At 38.4% G+C, this 20,348-nt stretch overlaps 1 pseudogene; it reads right to left on the reverse strand.

Moving 5' to 3' along the window:
- Positions 1–19,802, reverse strand: part of LOC109107890 — a 56,091-nt pseudogene extending 36,289 nt beyond the window's left edge.
- Between the last annotated feature and the right edge of the window lie 546 nt (positions 19,803–20,348).

Genomic DNA, 20,348 nt, shown 5'->3' on the forward strand with positions numbered 1-20,348 from the left:
CACTGAATTGTTCAAATTAAATGTTATATTTTTGTGTTTTTTCACATTACAGTAATGAGAGTAGTAAGAAAAATGTGCTCCTTAATTGTCATGAAAACAATGTTACAACTGTAAAAAAAAAAGTCATGATCCAAAAAATAAATTTCATTTTCTGTGAACAAGGTATTATCCCTTCTTTCTTTCTTTCCTTCTTTTGATTTTGAAGTCATGTTGTTGACAGGTTTGACTGGATTCACTCAGTGGACATTATTTGTTGTGAATGGTTTGCTTTCACAGGCAAACGTGGGACAGAAAATCTGACGGCATCTTCTGTATCCTTATGGAAGAGCAGAATTAATGTGCACATAAATCTACCCTTTTACAGCTGGATAAGACAAAGAGAGTGAAGGAGAGGTGGGCTGGTGATGTACAGCACTCTGAAACTATGTTTTCTCCTTTCCCACTTTTGCTGAGATGTGTGTTCTCTGCTCTCGCCCACAAAGTCATTACATTAAGAGCTGCCGAGATTTCAGCATCCAAACGGCTAATAATGAAATAAAGCAAACTAAAAGTACAGAGTGAAAATTCAGGCTAATTAGCAAACTAAACCTAAAAATAGTGTAGGGAGAAAATTCTTTCACTGATCTCTGAGGGAAAATTTAGATACAAAACAGCAATAGCATTAAATACGAAGTGCACAAATAACTGACAGTGCATAAATGAAACTGCGCTGAATGATTAATGCTGGTTGCCTTAGTTATATGAAACACTTAAAGGGGTCTCTCACACTTACAATAAAGGACTAATAATGTCCACCCTATTTGTCTGATGTAGATGAGTTTGTTTCTTCATCAGATTTGGAGAAATGTAGCATTCCATCACTTGCTCAGCAATGGATGCTCTGCAGTGAATGGGTGCCGTCAGAACGAGAGTCCAAACAGCTGATAAAATAATCCACAAGTAATCAACACTACGCTTTTGGCTTCACAAACTCTTAACTGCTGGACTGGAGTGCTGTGGATTACTGTGATGTTTTTATCAGGTGTTTGGACTCTCATTCTGACGGCACCCATTCACTGCAGAGGATCCATTGCTGAGCAAGTGATGCAATGAAACATTCAAACTCATCTACATCTTGGAAGGCCATATGGTGAGCACATTTTCACCAAATTTTAATTTTTGGCTGAACTATTCCTTTATCTCAGATAGGACCAAAACGATTTAATTATATTTGTCAAATCAACATCATAACGCCCTGAAAATTGCATTTACGAGGTATGATCGCTGCTGGTTGTCACATCCTCGACTCCTGCCTGACTGATGGCAGTAACCTTATGCAAATGAGGAGGGATAAACAGCTGGCAAAAACGGAAAAGGACTTTCCGATTTAATCTAGCGACTCTGGAGTAACCAGATGAGTTACCCTCAGAATTAAACACTGGGCTATCAGCCAGAAAGAGGGAGAATATTCAAGGAGTAATCGCTCACGCTGAACAAAGCGGTGGGCAGTGTCACAAACTCCAGCAGAAATGAGGGACGGAGGAATGAAACCATCTGTCAAACACACAGCCACTGACCCAAACACTTCACAGCATCTTAAACAGATCGTTCAGCCCAATAACGACAATACTCGCCCTCATGCCATTCCAAACCTTTTCTTTTGTGTTCAACAGGAAGAAAACTGACAGCATATGAGTTTGGATTGACTTGAAGGTGAATAAATAATAAGATTTTCATGTTTGGATGAGCTGAAAACTTCAATTGTTAGAAAAACTGTTCGTCCTTTGAGAAATGCCAGCCAATTAAATGTTTGGAAGCGTCCTCCACACCTGGAGCTCTCGGCTTCCAGACCCACTGCGAAGACGTCTTTGGTTGGGATGTGTTTCTGTGCTGGAGGCCACGGCAGGTGCTGGAAATGCCGTGATGCCACACCATTAATGTGTCTGAAGACCTGCTGACTGCATCTGTGCATCAACATTGATAATAATCAGAAATGCTTCTTAAGCAGCAGATCAGCATATAAGAATGATTTCTGAAGATCATGTGACACTGAAGACTGGAGTAATGATGCTGAAAATACAGCTTTGATTCCAGCAATAAATTACATTTTAAAATATACTCACATAGAAGATAGTTATTTTAAATTTCACATTTTTACAATATTTTGATCAAATAAATGCAGCTCTGGTGAGCATAAACTTTCAAAAACATAAAAAAATCTTACCGATTCAAACAGTAGCGTATATCAGCTACTAGACGTAGAAAAACAATGCAAGTCGCCATCACAAAATATTGAACAGATGTGGTCTTTTGAGTCATTGAAAGCTTAATATAACGAGAAATCAAATTTGAATTGAGTTTAATGCAGAAGAACTAGCGAAATGTGCTAATGTGTTCACTTCCATTCATACACATACTGTACAAATGCATGTGTAGATATATTACGATATTAGCAAATCTAAACATTACAGATTGACCTCTACTTGCTTGTTTACAATTCATTTTTTATGAAAAACCCAAGCCATACAGTATGATATATTCTGTTACTCGTATGCAGGGTCCAAAAAAAAAAATGCAAAGAGGCCATTTACATAAGACATACAGCAGCAAAAACCATCCCATTTTTTACTAATAGTCAAAGAGAATTAAAAAATGCTGGTCATGTAAAACTAAATTATGAATGTTTCTGGCACAGAAAACCTTGACTAACATTATCTCAGGAGAAAACTGACTGAGGTGTTTCGCTGAATAATGTCACGGGCCGAATCCAAACAATGCTGTGAGTATTAAGGACAGATATACTGATATAACAGTTTCTGTCCTTGTTTTTCTTCTTAAGCATATGGACGCATGGGCTGCTTTCAGCATGCTTTTCTCAGAGGGATTGTCTCTCTTCTGTAATTTCTCCCTCAGCCCCCTCACATTGTTTCTTTCGCTCTCTCGCTGGTGTGTTTAATGCATTTAAAAACTCTCAGACATCTGTTCGGCCTACTTAGAAATCTGCCGGCCAGCTCTCTATAGCTGACCTTCCTCCTTTTTAAGTCTAAGACCCATCGAAGGCTGTTTGGAAACAGGTGCATCTAAAAGAGTTATTGTGGTGCTGCTATTCTTCAGAGGACTGCTAGTGTTGGATTAAGGTCGACTGGACCGGCCCACTGGAGCCCGACTCTGACCTGTCTGTTCATCACACACTAACGCTGCCTTCAACTCATGCCACAATGATTGTACTGTATAACGGGATGAGCAAAACCTAACACTACTGCAATGCTGTAAGACTAGTGGGGATCACTAGATTTCCTCCAGACTTGATTGGAGTGAAAATCATGTTTGATAAATCTATTATGGCTGGATTTTGCCAGGTTAATGCAATCAAATCATTGAAATTGATTATCGTGGTATCAACTACATCCCTGAAAACTCCACAATATCTACTGTATATATGCACTTTGTGCAGCTCTTATAGGAATAGTTTACCCAAAAATAACAATTCTGTCTTCATTTGCTCACCCTTATGTTGGCTTAAAACCTGAAAACCTATTTTTGTCTATACAGTTAAAGTCAATGGGGTCCAAAACAAAAATGATGTTCTTCAATCTTCTTTTGTGTTCGACACAACTAAGTCAGAAAGGTTTGGAAAGACATGAGGTGAGTAAATAAGTCATTTTTGGTGAACTACTGGCTTTCTAGAAAATATGGCTAATTCGGCAGTTTTGTGATGCAACAGGCTTTTGTGCCTAAACTACATTTCCCATCATTCTCTGCAGCAGGACATAATTATAAAGTTTTACAGTGGCATTGGTTCTGAAAGTCTTTTTCCCATAGGCATTATTAAAAAAAAAAAAATAAAAAAAAAAACTTTGTTCAAGAGTTATAAGCCATGAACCAAACCAACAAGCTACAAAGTGAATCACAACATTACAAACACTGATTTAAGGCAAAAAAGTGTATGAAAATCTGACAAAAAGACAAAGATATTGTAGGACTACATTTAGGGAAAGAACTATAATCCCATGAAGCAATGCAAATGACATAATTAAATCAAAAATGATGGAGAAATATAAAACTATTGTTTTAAATATATATATATATATATTTTACATGTATTGCACACACACACATATATTTGCATGCTTGTTTTTACTCTCTGACCGTTATTTCTTTGCCAAATATAGTTTTTCACCAAGATTATTCCTTACGGATTATTTTTAAAATAACTTGAAATGATGTGAGCTGACAGTTTTAGCAAAAGCATACATTATCGATTTACAGCCTCATAGCTCACATTATGTCTCTCTTTAACAGTTTATAATCATTATTGTTACAAATCAATTCCCCTACAGAGAAAACGAATGGGATTTTTACTTCCAGAGCCTGACAGTTGCGCTCTATTATAAAACAAACAGATACATCCTCCATTACACACCTAATTCACATCCAGGTAATTTTGTTGTCAAAAAAAGCTTCCTGTCTTTGTTGGTAGACAAAAACAGAGAGAAAGAAATAGGAATTACTCAGCATGTCCATTTTGTACCTGAACGCACATCATGTTATAATTAAAACTCCCCAAACACATAAGCAGAAAATTCCCAGGCGGAATTTAAGGACAGAGTTAGTCTTCAGCTCAGGTAAATTCCTGCATCTCGCTGTCACAACAGAGAAATTAATTTCACACCACACCGAGTCATTCTGGGCCGTTTATTCTGCGGATCAATTAATGGGAGGGAAGAAGGTCTGGGAAAAAGGCAGAGTTATTCTTCTTCTATTGATTGAGACGTTCTTTCCTCTCTCAGGGCTTTGGCCCCTCCGTCGAATTAAAGTAAAGAATACAATTCAAGCGAGAATTACCGATCAACACACAAGTAATCAGAAAGCATCTCAAGGCGGATACAACAGCATCACCCGCTTAAAAGCTGTTAAGTGCTGTTCTTTTTAATACTTCTTATTCATCAAAGAAACTTGAAATAAATATATAAAAATCACAGTTTCCACAAAGATATGAAGCAGCACAACTGTTTTCAACAATGATTATAATTATTCAAGTTTCTTGAGCAACAAATCAGCATATTAGAATGATTTCTGAAGGATGTGACACTGAAGACTGCTGAAAATTCAGATTTGCATCACAGAAATAAATTATATTTTACAATATATTCCCATAGAAAAAAGTAATTTTAATTTGTAATAATATTTCACATTTTTGATCAAATAAATGCAGCCTTGGTGAGCAGAAGAGACTTATTTAAAAATTCAAGATCGTCTTGAAACTAATTTTTCGACCAGCACAGAAAATAATTAAAATCAGTATTTCATACCAATTTATTTATTTAGCAGTGTATAAAGTCACTATTTATGAAATAAATATATATTTAGTGAGTAGCTGCTGTGGTCGTGGTCCCGATCACCCCGTAAGGGTTTATTTTGTGACAATGACTGAGATTAGAGAATATAAATAGCCTTTTTTCTTTTTTTTTGATCTGGTTCATTTGTTCTTGCCTCTGGCTCTGATGTGTGTTTCTGTATCAGTTGTGACTTTATGCATGAGCGTTACATTAGTGGCACATGATCGCTCCTCATTAGACTCTGACTGGCTGCTTATAGAGTGATTTATGCACGAGTCTATATGGTGAACGCACTGTGCGCGTGTGTTTAAAACTCACCAGCTCCTCGTTGTTCAGAGTCGATCTGTTCACGAGCCCAAACGCAATGCCTGCCTTTCGAGCAGCCAATGTCTGGAAGGAAAAAAGGAAACAGTGAGAAAGAGCCAGAGAGAAAGACAAAGCTCAGGAACGCAGTCAAATGCTAAAGGGCAGAAATAGTTTGTTTTGTTATGATGAATGTTATCGTGCGACACAAAGATTACTCAGGCTGGGAAACCACTTTCACTTTCAAGCAGATATACACATATTACTGTGCAGTGTAATTTACTTTAATTTCATTAGGTTTAGTGCGATTTTAAAGATTTAGACTTGCTTTCTCAATAACAAGGCAGACAGACAGACTAACTGAGGGCTCATTGCTCACATTGCATGAGTACAAAAGAAAAAGTTAGGTCTGTCTTAAAACTAGTGCTGCTGTCTACACAAAGCAAATAACGGTTAACACAGTCCATTTTAACAGGACTGAATGTGTTTTTCTGCTCTATGAAGGATGCTGTCTTAAAATTTGATCAAAGTAATATTGCTTGCATTTAAGAAAACAGCTTCAAACAAGCTTCCATGGCACCATAACATCACGTCTAATGAACTAGGACAAATTAAAGTGAACTTCAAGCATATTTAGTAGCTAAAATAATGTCATTTTTATTCTTTCCAACAATCATCAAACCACACACAGGATTGTGCGATAACGTAGGCAGATAAGTACACATCTGTGCTGCTTCAACTGACTAGATGAAGGTATCTAACTAGACAAACACTGGATGCAGATGCATCCATTAAAAATGCAAGAGACTTACCAAAGCCTAGTGTGTCCAGATGCAGAAAAAAAGCAGAAAAAAAACACAAAATTAGACATTTAGCAAAGGCAAGCTGTCATTTACACACAGTAAGCACATCTTTTTACGTCATACCTGCCATCATGCATAAAATCAGATCGAGTTTTTGGTCTAAAGAGCAGAGTGAAAGCTGCAGAGGTGAGGCTCAATCCTTAAATAACTCACCTCTGACATGCAGTAGAAATTTACAGTTCACTCATGCATTTACTGTGCAATTGATTATCTAAGATACTGAAAGGCACCCTGACAAACTCCAACTCCCTGCAATACTGTTGCCAAATACTGTTGCCATTACTGCTACAAACAGACAAGACCAGACGGCATGTTTCAAAGCCAGCTCAAAAAACACGATCCAAAGAGTTCAGGACAGAGAAAGAGAGCAAGAAAGAGTCAATGAGGGGGAAATGGGAGCCGGTCAGAAGTCAAAAAGCCACGATTAGCCATATTTAGATCGGCAGGCACGGACAGCGGACCATACTGGACTCGTCTTTACCATCTGACCCTGAACCTAATGGTGGTAAAGACCAAGCGGGCTGCTAACGGCCCCTTAAAGCAGGGGTGCATAATAGGGAAATAGGGTAGATTTGACCTCTACATGAACGTCAAGTGTTGATGTAAGTCTCGACATGCACTTGAATTGCTGAGGGTTGCTGCAGGCAATGGATTCGTCTGAATTTTGACAAAGCTCCCGCTGCAGTTTTGGGCGGGTCCCTCGATCCCCACCCTCCCGTGACCGACTGTCGTTGCCCTGAAGCAATCACACAGCCAACAAGGGGACAGAAACAGAGGACAGAGGCATGATGGGATAGACCAGATCTGACCCAGTACAGCACTGACTTCATCCACGCTGTAAAAGGCTCATTGGCGCAGGTCACTTTTACATGGATTTAAAAAGGCACACAGTTAAATCAGAAGTCAATGAAGTCCTCGGATATATTTTTGGGTAGAGTTGTCAACATTTCTGTTTCGAATGTATCGATTGAGTCAAAAAAACAAGTGTTTTGGAGAGAAATCTGACAACTCACGGAAAAATATTGCCCATAAGTCAATATGGGCCCAAGTGGGAATGGACCACAGGACACGCCAAAAAACCAAAAGAAAACTGAACGATGACCCGTACTTACCAAAAGAGGGTTGGTTTTTAATTTCATGCAAAATATGGACAGATACAGCATCAAAATTTGTCCTTCAGAAGCTGAACAGTTTGCAGAAAACTCAATGCAAAAATCGGTTAAGAATCTTTCGCTTTAACAAAACCATAAAGAAACAATGGACACAAACAAGACATGGACTGCAAGAGCTCAAAAAAACAAAAAAAGAAGAAATCCTACGAAATGTTAAAAGTACAGTTTAATCAAAAATTTAAATTTGCTGTTAATTTGATCACCCTTTTCTTTTTCTTCAGTGGAACAGTAAAGAATATATTTAGCTGAAACTGTGGTCCTTGGTGATTCATAAAATGCAAGTCAAAGGCTACCGTCACTTTGAGAGTCAAAAAAACACATCAGGGAACACAAAATTAATATCCATGTCTCCAGACGATATATTAATGTGTTATGAAGCAAAATGACCAGTCTGTGCAAGATACTGAACATTATTTATAACATTATTACCTGTAATTCAGAGCCTCAGTCCAACAGTCTGGAGTGATGTCCGGTTCACAAACGAATCTTTCTTCTTAACCGGATCTTTTTAGTGAGCTAGTTGAACCAGTTCAACAAATCTGAGTCATCTGAAACACTTTGCGGCTCGAGCAGTGCAGATCTACAAGTTACTCAATCAAAACTCACTTTCCGACACCTGACAGTCACTACGACTCAAAATGAGCCGAAATGGTGGCGTATCTGATCCTGTGATGAATCAACTTATTCAGCGCTCCAGTTCCTCCAGCAGTCACTGAACTGAGGAAACAGTTTGACTCGGACCAAACACCAAAGAGCCGCTGTTACAAGGCTCTGGATTTCAGGCAATAATGCTGTAAATAATCTTCATTTTCTTGCACAGAGTGATCATTTCACTTCATAAGACCTCAGTATATCATCAGGAGCCACGGGTATTAATTTTGTGTTACTTGATATGCTTTTTTGACTCTCAAAGTGAAGGTAGCCACTTGCATTTTATGAATCACCAAGGACCACAGTTTCAGCTAAAAACCTTCTTTACTTTTCTGCTGAAGAAAAAACGTCAGCTTCATCTTGGATGAGGTGAGTAAATTAACAGCACATTTTCATTTTTTGGGTGAACTGTTCCTTTAACAAATGCAAAATATAAATAGAAACACATACTACATAGATGCTATGGATCAATCATTCGCCATCTAGAATCTCATAAATTAAACAACACTTCATTATCAATATATGAGCACTACACATTTAAAGACAAGACAGATGATTTGAAGTCTGCAGATATTGTGGAGAACACCAGGCGGGTGACCTACTTTTACTTTGGTGGAGCGTAAAAGCCTCAAAATAGCATCAAAACATAAGCACGTGTGCGCCTCCATCTTGCATGTGCTCTGCTGACAGTGTTGGGTTGTAAAATCGGACTAGTGATCATGTGCACGGTGGGTCTGATTGGCTAATACAGTCTTCTAAAGCTCCATCAGTCAAACACAACCGTGCCGGGTGTGATTACTCACCAGGTCTCGAACAATAGGCATGGTCCTCTTGCGACGTAAATCTGGCATGCTGTCAATGCCGTAAAGTATACTGCCAACCCTGGGGATAGAGGCAGATTTAGAGTCTATTAATACCATAATCATGCTGTACGCTATGAAACATTACCCGGCTAAAAAGCAGTCGGGTGATTTAAGGCACCGGCAAATAACATGGGATGGGCAGGAACAGGAAGTCCATCATAACCGCTGCTGTCTCTCACAGGCCCACTGCATGCATGCATGAATGGAAGAATACTTTGTCAAATTGGGCCGCATACAACTATAGCACACTATGCTGGGTGCTGTATCCCACAATTCAAGGTGCTCACATTGATTATTAATTTTGAGCTAAATACTGTAAATTTTTAGCATCATCTTCTGCATTAATTATTTGAGCTGATTAAAAAAGGTTGCATTTAACACAATGAATTTAATGGATTTGATTGGATTAAAAATGCAAAATAAATATTTTAATAAATACCTTTAAATATACAATATATATATATATAATGCATGGGTTTTTAATCTCCTTATTAAGTTTGTATTTGATTAGACAGCAATGTTGCATTAAAAATATTAAAATAAATATTTAATTTCCAAAATACCTATATGCTCATATAATTAATCATTTGATTTTTAATAGCTCATTACTGAGTTTTAATTTGTTTGTACCACAAAATGTTAAGAGAATTTTACAAAAACAATCATTAAACATAACAAATGTATATTTAATTTACAGTATGATACTCTATGCTTAAATAATTTTTAAAATGCTTTGATTACTTAATATCTCCTTACTGAGTTTTTATTTGACCAGATCACCAAATGTTAATAGAATTTTACACACAAATGCATTAAAAATGTGAAATACATATTTAATTTCCAAAGTGATATCTATAGTTTTAATAAATAATGTTTAGATTTATTACTGATTTATTATTTAAATGGACCATCAAAAACCAAATATTAAAATAATAATAAAAAAAAATAAAATCCAGATGGATGCAATGTAATGACAATTTAGCATTCTACTGTTTGAAATGTTTATTGTTGCATAATGTATACTGTTTCACATAGTATTTTTAAAATAGTAGGCAGTATGCAGAATGTTTGTGTTGTATGAACACAGCCAAAATAGCTCTGGAAAATAACCCTGCTGGCCAATATTTCTAAAATCCACACACACGCTTATACATTCTAAGAGTTTAGATCAGGTCAGAACATTACAAACACAGGTGTTTTTCATTCATGCAGCGCCCAAAGAAATGTGTTTGTTATGAAGACAGTGACATCATCAGCGCTTAATGAGAATGGGACCTTTAATAAGTACACATGCCAACAGTGCCGGGTTTATTTATTTCTTTTTGACAGCTCATTACCAAAAATTAAATTCATCCACACTACATTCATTAACCTGGAGTCATACCATTGCAAACAATTAACACTAGATCCGGTCCCTGGAAAAATCCAAATATAAACATTCCATACCCATTCCTGCTCTTCTGCCTGCGGTCTATCAGAGCAAAATAATATCAGCAAGTCTGTGTGTGTGTGTCTGTGTGTGTGCGCCTGTGTGTCAGTGACAAATGGAAGACGAGGAGACCCTACGGCTCGAGAATATGAGGCCACCAACACACACAGACACACATATATATGTTTATATACAGCACCTGTAAGAGTGTAACTCTACACACACTTTCCTGTGTATAACCTGTGTTCAGCTCTCTTCCTTTATTTCCCGTGTGTGTTTGGTGTTGTGTGTGTCTACTCACCCTCCGCCGCTCAGCCCCAGTTTGGCTGGGTCCAGGATGTTGGCACAACCCTGTCAAACAAGAAAACAGCCTGCTGATGACTTACACAGATCAATAAGACACTGTAATTACTGTATATTGTTTACCTGTACAGTAAATATACAACACACACACACACACACACACACACACACACACACACACACACACACACACTGTCACAAAAAAAAATACATAAACAGAGACAAACAAGTACAAATACAGACAAAATACATTATAAATACATTATAAAAACTAAGATCAGTACAGTACAGTACAAATCTATCTATCTATCTATCTATCTATCTATCTATCTATCTATATTTATATATGAGTACAAAGCTTATGTGCGTGATGTTTAATAAAAAAAGAGTACAATGTTTATGTGTCTATCTATCTATCTATCTATCTATCTATCTATCTATCTGTTTTATGAGTATCTATCTATCTATCTATCTATCTATCTATCTATCTATCTATCTATCTATCTATCTATCTATCTATCTATGTCTGTCTATCTAATTATCTATCTATCTATCTATCTATCTATCTATCTATCTATTTTTTTTTGTATATGTGTATTTTTTTTTTTTGTATGTATGTATGTATATATATGTATATGTATATCTATCTATCTATCTATCTATCTATCTATCTATCTATCTATCTATCTATCTATCTATCTATTTCTGTTTGTATCTATCTATCTATCTATCTATCTATCTATCTATCTATCTATCTATCTATCTATCTATCTATCTATCTATCCATCCGTGTTTCTGTCTGTCTGTCTACCCATCTGTTTGTCTATCTATCCATCTAATAGTCCTCTACACATCTATCTGTCTATCTATATGTCTATATGTCTATCTGTCTCTCTGTATTGTGCTCATTAAAACCGCCACCAAGCAATTAAACGAGAAAACTGAAAAACATGCAGCATATTTCATATATATTCAAAGATGAACAAACACAGACAGAAACTGGTAAAAAAAATGATATAAGCATAGAAAATGCAAGAAGACCTCGGTGTCCAGTGCAGTGCTGTCTGCAGAAGAGAAGCAGAAAGACAGAGAGGAACGTTAGAAATAACAGCACTTATCGACTCCTTTATCTATAAATAACTGCACACACTTATAATGACTTCTGCCTAATGGAGCCAAACAAACAGTGCCAGCACAGCTCATTTACAATATCTCAGTCAGTATAATCCCTGATACACACACACACACACACACACAAACGTAAACCTAGAGCCAATATATCATCTTTCTCTCATACTACACCAGCCATATAATGCTGTAAAAGCCTGCGGTGTCTAGCACAGAGAGACCGCTCATGTTTACTTAAACACACTTCAGACTATCAATATCCAAACATGATTTCTGCTAAATTATGGGCAGATTCAAACCTCAGAGATGAGGTTACACTGATTACCATTACTGTCCCTGATTTCTCAGATCGTCCTCCTTCAGTAAGTCTCAAAGATCAGCTCAGACGCTTTAATGTCGCTCAAGTGTTTAAATGTAATAGCGATGATTAGTTCAGCATTAGTGCGATAGCTTCACAGCTCGCTGGACCATGAATGATAAAAGTGAGTTTTCAGAGACATCAGAGGTCAATAAAGGCACGTAGACACCTAGAAGGACAGCCGTGGAGCTTAAATCTAGCTTGTTAATAGAGTGGAGACGAGGATGGTCAAACGGAGTATTGATCAAATCTTTCCTGTTGGGCTTCTGAAGGGTTACTCGTCCCTTCTGTAATGCTCAGACCATCCTTCAGTGTCAAAGAAACACTAAACTGAGGACTAACCTGTATATATTTGGGTGTTTTATTGGCCTGTTTAATCCAAATCGATTTTATAGCAACCAACCATCCAACTTTAATACTGATTCACTACTATTTAGGTTTGCAGGTCTTAAAAATATGTTGATATGAAAATTATATAATTTTAATTTAAAGTAAAGTTTAACGTCAACATGCTTTTTTAAACTAAAAAGAAGACCGTGATCAGTTATAGTGATCTGAATCTCAGTTATCAGTTATCAGTTATATCAGATAGTGATCAGAATCTCCATTAATAATACTGGAAATTACAATTATTATTAATAATATGAAGAATTCCAATTCTTTTTAATGGTTATTCTGATTAATACAATTTGTTTTTACATCAGCAACAATCAAACTTACATTTAGATTGGGGAAAGAACACATTTTATGATACATGAACAACTTTTTATTTTGACTGACCCTTAAAACAAGATCACAGACTGTCCACTGTCTCTAAAAATTATCCATTTTGTGGACGGGTGAATATATATGCACAGAGGGATTTCTCAGACAAATTAAATTTCCTTTTAGATTTCTTGGTCAGTGACAGAGATGAAATGAGATATGATGAGATGAGATGAATACGAGAGAGGTGACAGAAAACCTCCTTCACTCATTTGGATCAGTGGTCTGTTTCCACTGAGCTCTGGCTAAATGCATCACTTTCATTAATAAAGTATTTTTGAAAACAAACTGCAGGTAGAAAATATATCTGTTGTTCACCATTTAAATGGTAAAGCTTATAAATAAAGAAATTTCTATCTTAAAATATGAATTCCTAAAAATAGCGAGGGAAGGAAACATTTTCTATCTGCAAATGGCAAAAAGTATTTATTATCAGTGCCACACACATTTTTAAAATCTGTGAGTGCTGTGATCTAAATAAAATATTCAGAGAATGGATAGACTACTTTCATACAGAGCTGGCTTATAAACCCAAAGTCAGCTGACCTCGATGGATTACAGCGGAAATATAAAATGGATATAATAAACACGTGAAGCGAGGAGTGCCAGCTCACACCACTAGTCTCAGAACAAGACTGATATAAGATTCCCAACAACACTGACCTGGTTAGCAAGCGCCCTTGGGAGGAGGAATTAGCATGTGAATGCAGTTCAAGCCAGAACTAAATGAAGATGGTTTTGGCAGGAAGAACTAATCCTAAGAGACCTTACTGTAAAAGGCTCCTAAAATGGGCAGCCCTGCTTTTAAAACAGCCTGGAAAAGACTGAACCAAACAGCCACGACTCTCAGAGCCCCTCCATGACGGATCCTCATTTTTATGCAAATGATTTCTGATCTGGGTTCTTTAATTAGTCAAGGAGAAAATGGAGCTGAGAATTTAAATTGGCTGTGTGAAAACAAGGAGCTAAAATACAGCACCACTGAACTGAAGAATATATCTGTGTTTTTCATCAAGGAGGATAAACCTGCAGAAAGCTAACCATTAGCACTCCTGTTTGCAGCTTTGTTAATGGAAATACATTATATAAAAAAATTACTGTATATAATGTTTGTTTTTGTTTTTTTTTTAATGCCATTAATCATTGACAAAGCTGAAAAAATCTGATTTTTACAAATTTTATGTCATATACTACAAATATAAACTTCGGCATAAAATATTAAAATATTTTATAGTATATAATATAAAAAAAATATAAACTCTGCAGTTGTTGAAATGTGATGTCTACTTTTACAAGAATTACACATACATAGCTTTTGTTTTTTGTATGTATGTGTATATATGTATATACACATACTGTATATGCATATATATGAAAATATTGCATAAATATAAAAAAATAGAGTAAAATAAAATAACTATAATATTTGAATAAAATATTAAAAGTAATATATGAATATATATATATATAATATATATATATATATATATATATATATATAAAGAATATATATATATATACACACACATACACTTACTTTTAATAGATTTGAACATACACCCTCAGACACTAACTAATAGACATCACATTTCAACAAGTGCCTATAGTGTCATAAATGTGAAATCCCTAAGAGAAGAGCACCCTCTTCATAGGGTGACTGTCTTTTTCTAGCCAAAATGAAAATTAAATGCTCAACCTGCCAAGACAACAGACTAAAGCTTCTGTCAGTGTGTCGAAAGCACTCTTTCAGATCTCAAAGGTCTATAGTGTTGAAGCACCGTTAAAATGCTGTTTAATAAGGTGCTTAATCAGAATGCACAAAAATAGTGATGCAATGCAAGAATTTAAATGAAGTAATTGTGCATTTGCTGAATCTGCACTTTACATATACTTATTTGATAGAAAACATCTTAGTGAAAGTGCAATCATTTCTGGAATCCAATTGTTGAATTGTGTGCAACTGCTAAAACCTCATTGTAATGCTTGAGATGAACTGATGTGGGTCTGTGATTTGTGGCTTGTGTTTTAGGGAATCAGAATCTATTAAAGTACACAGGAGCATCTGGCTGTTAGTGTGCAGCATGAATGAGCAGCCTAAATACAGTATCCCAACAGTGCTCAGCATTGTGGAGTGCGGCGCTGGGCTTGCCGTGTGCTGTGACTGTGATTCTCACATCTAGGTCAAGAGAGCTTTCAGTGTGAGTAAGACTGGGTGGAAATTCCCCTGATTCCTGAGTGGCTGGATGTAAAGGAAACTCTGGGGTAAATTTCAGAACTGCTAGCGTAGAGACATACAGATGCCATGTTTCAGCTGTTAACAACAGCAAGTCCTAACAATCATTCCATTAATACCATATTCTGACATCTGTTTATAGGGTACTATTACTTTGAAAACACCTTTGAGACTTTTGATCTGCTAAAATAAAACTGCTTGCAGTTATTAGAGGATTAATTCACCCAAAATAAAACTACACATATGCACAAATTCAAATGTGGTGCACATTACAAGAAGGAGCTAATGCTGTTTGCTTTCTCACTGACATCAACCCTGGTCTGATCAATGCATGTGCACAATGAAATTTGAGAGCTACAATGTCGGCATGATTTCGAAGTGAGTAACAACTTAAAACAAAGCTATTGTATGACATCAGAGGAAATATAGCACACCAGTCAAAGGGACTACTTCATGATGCCTTTTTGAACAACCAGTGATACATGTATGTATCTAGTGAATGGGAAAGTGCTACATATAGGCAGTCAAATTGTCTCTTTTCATGTTCCACGATGGTTTGGAATGACAGTGACTGTAAATGATGAGAAGAACATTATTATATTTCTTTCAAAATAAAGGCTTAAATATAAAGAGCCGTGTTGCTGAAACTGTTGATTGGACTCTTTAAAGTTAATGAAGGCCACAAAAGGTGAAGTACACTTTCGTCTGAACTCTGAGGAGGACAATACACAACATACACAACACACATACACACACACAGACAAAATCAATAGCCAGTTCTAACCACTCAACATCAAATACTAGTATCTTGTACATCTTCTTGCCCTTCAGAACAACCCCCAATAGACTCTGAGATTTCATGAACCAAGAACTTAGAAATACATCCTATGGACAATGGTGGATTCCAAATGACTCAATCAATGGTCTCACCGACCAAAGCCTTGACTAAAACCCTTCAAGACAACTATAATCAAGTCAACATGTAAACACATAACTGGTTGGTTTCATACCTCCTGCCAGGATCTGCTGTTCAAGCTCAGCCATCTGCTTCCTGTAAGCTCTCAGTGCTGCCTCTTTGAAGGTGGGACGCATCCTTTTTTTGGGTGGTGCTTCTTGCACGGAACCTCTGTAACATTTTTGTTCTCATCCTCTTGTTCTACAGTCTCTTTTACCTCATCTGCTCCCTTAATTTCTGAGGCCTCTTGAGACTTCCCTGCACCTCCTCTTTGCTCCTCCTCCTGTTCCGTCGGTCTCTTGCTTCTGGTGTCCTCGGTTTCTTCCACATAATCCAACCAAACTCACCTCATACTCCGCTGTGTCTTCAGTCATCGGATTTGTCATCATATTCCTCACTGTACTCCTCATCAAGGCTGCAGTCATATTCCAGCACGAGGTTACCCTCTTGCGAGATGTCATACTCTTGCGAGACATCGTATTCCTCTTCTTGGTACTGCTCCTCAGCCTCGTTAGCATTTGTTCTGTTTTCCAGATTGGCCAGCACTTGTTCCATCACCTCAACATAATGTGTCTCATTGTCCACAGGTTGCTCAGCAGGTTGTTCTTCCTCTTCTGCCTTGTAATAGAAAAGGTTCTGTGTAGACGTCCGAGTCAATGGTTGTGCTGGAGCTGTTCGCTGTGGACTGGGACGTGGTTCTGAACTTGCCCATGAATGAGGTGTTGCTCGGTTGTTCTTCGACTGGGGCACTAGTGCTTTGGGAACCTTTATTCCACACAAAATCCAAAGCTGACTTTGCTCTTTGCAGGGTTGATCCAAATCCTCCACAAAGCTGAAGGTTTTTTCGCTGAGATCTATGCTGAGCCTGCTACTCCAGGATTTGGGGACTTCCTCCACTTTCTCATTTCTGATCTCACTCTGGCTCCGGTACATGGAGGACGATTTCGGGTTCTGCTGGAGGTGGTTCACATCCTGTCGCTGCAGAGTTTGTGGAGCTGATTCAGGCTTAGCTTGGATCTTTTTGGTCTTGGGCTTCTTTTCGAGTTGCGGGTTCAGCCACAGGTTTAGGTACTGGTTTTGGTATGGGTTCAATGACAACTTCTGGCTCTGGTTCTGGTTCTGGCTCTGGTTCAGGTTCTGGTTCAGGCTGTGGGCATTTGTTCTGGTTCTGATTCTGGCTCTGGCTCAAGCTCAGGTTTCCAAAAAATTCAGGTTCTATATCTATATCTTGGTCTTGGCCTGTCTCAGGAGTGCTATCATAGTGTCAAAAAAGGTCTCGCCTTCAAATTGCAAATCGACCTCAAGGCATTTAGTTATTTTTCTCAGGGAAACCAGGGTTGGTTGTAGGGTCAAAGGGGCTACTGATTTCAGAGATTATGTCTCTGTTCAGTGGAGGCGTCCAAACCTGAATCGGGCACCTTGTTCAAGGTGATGCCCAATCTTTCCACGGTGAGAGGTCACCCTGTGAGCGACCGCTGAGAGCCACTGTAATGGCTCCTGTCCCCTGATATAAACAAAACAAGACCATTACTTACACCCACTGTCAATAGTCGCGGTGGTTTCAACTTCATTATGTTCCGCATAAGCTCGTTCTTGGCTCAGAGTTTGACTGGGGGGGACTAGCGTACCAGGAGGATGCCATGTCTTCTTGCTTTCCGTTGCCAAAGTTCCTGATCTGAGGAGGAAAGCAAGGAAACCGCCGTTTGACTCTGCTGAAATACTGACTCTCTGAGAAGTCCTCAGAGTAAGACTGGCAAAGTTTAGAGCAGTCCGATTCAGATCGGCTGAGGGTTGGGAGTGGAGTTAAGTCACTCTGAGACAGCCATCCAGGTGTTTACGTCGGAATAGTAGGACTTGCTTTGCTTGTCGTGGTCATCATAGGCTGTATTATCCGCATAGTGCACAGAGTATGCAGAGTCATCTGCCATCCTTCGGTGATCGTGAGACTTTTTCTTGTCCGATTTACTTTTTGGAGGTGGTTTGGACACAATTGCATATTTGTTCTTGTTTAATTCATCAAGCTCTTTGTCACTCTCCATAGAATCCCAGTCATCACTTTCAGCCTTGTCTTTGGCTGAGACCTTGATGTCCATGCTTTCATATGTCTGAGAGGAAGCCATCGGCTTTTCTCTCTTTTCTTTCGAATCGTGTGCCTAGACTATCTGTTGAAATGGATATTTCCGTCCCTTTTAGCTTATAACACTTTTTCAAAACTAAATCCGCTCCCTGTCTTGTGGGCTTGAAAAATATAACTACAATTGGTCGAGGTTTAGCATTGTAACATTCTCTGTGTTTGCCTAGTCGATGGGCCAGTTCAATTTTAAATGTCTTGCGTGCTTCAGTAAGCCCAACCCATTTTCTCTTTTTAGATCTGATAAATAAGGTCTTCAGTTTTTTTCGTACTGTCTCCTCAGGCACATTTTAGAAATCTCAGAGTAGCTTTTGTTGGTCTGTTGGCTAATCTGCCTGATGTAATCGTGGGATGTCTCGAGTCTCGCGTCTGGACTGCACGAACCCTGAACGTAGCTGCTCGGTTTCACTCTGCACCACCTCCCACGAGATGCTGCTGGAGATCTCGTCGATGGAGCTTTTGAGGGCGTTAACATGCCCTCGAAGTTCTGAGAGCTCAGACTCGATCTGACTGAGTTTCCCCGAAGTTCTTTGAAGACTTCACTCTCCATCACGTCCTGAGCTCTGACTGACTGCATCCCGTCCGGCGCTGGATCCCGGCTCCCAGGGGCGTGGTTTTCTGGTGTCGGCCAGCCCGGTCCAGAGAATGTTGCTTCTGATGCCAAGAGTCTTTCTCCAGTTGCTGGCCTCTGAGTCCGAGGACACACATTCTTGGCTCCTTCTTCCACTTCCTCAGTTTTTTTTCAGAGCGCCCAATCGAAGCGGTGTGGATTGGACTGCTGCGCTCCATCGTCCCCGCGCGCTTCCCCCTCCGACCGCGCCTGCCATCAGAGGGCGCTAAACTAATCAAGCTTTTCCTGTTCCTTCTTACTGGCATTGTTATAAGCTTTTTTTGTTCATCGAATCTATGGACAAAGTTTTTGCCTCGTTTAGAGAGTCAGAGTAATCGCTAATCAATTGACAAGACCTCATGAAACTCCATTACTGTTCAGAAAAAGAGGGCACCTCCTTTTTGGAAGTCCATTGGCAATTGCTACACGGTAACTGAATGTTGGCGAGAGAGAAGAACAGTCCGTTTTTTTCCGGCATCCTCCTCCCAAGAGAGTATATTGCGTGCCGATGAGCATTTGGAGATTTTTTTTCACTGTGCTTTTCAGTGTGGTTGAGAACGTTGGGTTCCGTGATTGCAGTTCGGGGGATGTTTTGGGTTCGTTTTTTTGTTTTCACATGCTCTCTTTCTTCTTTGTGGTATTTGCCAGTTTCTTTGTAAACATTCCTTTGCAAATCTTTACAATGTAAGACGATAGCTTCTTGAAATGGGCAGAAACCATGGAGGGCAATGTGTCTCAAAGCAGTTTTGCAACTCCGGATGCAGTGAAGCAAACTGGTCTTAATCCAGCAGTGCTTAATAGGAAGCACACAGACACTATGGAGTTTTGAAAGTCAACCCTGAGGTATAAAAGAGGGTCTAGAGAAGAATGACCTCAGATTTGGTTGTGCCGAGCAGAAATCATTGCACATTCCTCAGTAAGGGAACTATTCAAGGGTGTTTCTTCAGAAGAGGCCTCACGTCTCTGAAAAAAAGAAAAAAAGAAAGATATTTTCAGTAACTGTAGTTTGCCTGAAGGTCAGCATGTAAAATGCACTAAACCTCTGAATGTTACAACTGCATGTACTGTATAATAAATCATCATGAAAAAAGTCTTTGTACTAGAAGACCCCAATTCCTCGTCCGTTTCTTATGCAAGGGTGTCAGATCAAATTCAGCTGAGCCAGATGTGTCACATTTGTGGAGAATAGCGGGAGGAAACCTTATTTTTGATGTGGACGTGATTGTGACTTTGGGGGGGGTGACATACAGCCAGTATGGTGTCCCA

The sequence above is a fragment of the Cyprinus carpio genome, chromosome A18, assembly GCF_018340385.1.
Source record: "Cyprinus carpio isolate SPL01 chromosome A18, ASM1834038v1, whole genome shotgun sequence".
NCBI classification, from domain to species: Eukaryota; Metazoa; Chordata; class Actinopteri; order Cypriniformes; family Cyprinidae; genus Cyprinus; species Cyprinus carpio.